This window comes from Trachymyrmex cornetzi, unplaced genomic scaffold (assembly GCF_001594075.2).
Source record: "Trachymyrmex cornetzi isolate Tcor2-1 unplaced genomic scaffold, Tcor1.1 scaffold230, whole genome shotgun sequence".
NCBI classification, from domain to species: Eukaryota; Metazoa; Arthropoda; class Insecta; order Hymenoptera; family Formicidae; genus Trachymyrmex; species Trachymyrmex cornetzi.
Window position 1 is genome coordinate 1,087,863 of NW_017296957.1, and position 286 is coordinate 1,088,148.

Genomic DNA, 286 nt, shown 5'->3' on the forward strand with positions numbered 1-286 from the left:
GCCAATGAGCGGTCGTGCTTCTGGATGCACCTATTGAGTACTGGGGCTCTATTCTTGAAAAGAAATGTATACGAAAATCTAGGGAAATGCTACAGTATACGTTTCGTATACTATAGTATTTCCCTAGACTTTCGTATACGTTTCTTTTCAAGAATAGAGCCCCAGATGTGTAGTGTTGTATCGACGATAAAGGCCTAAACACAATGCGAGGCAATAGCGATAGCGATAGACATAGCGATAGCGATAGACATAGCGATAGGAACAGAGGAATCCAACATACAGGAAT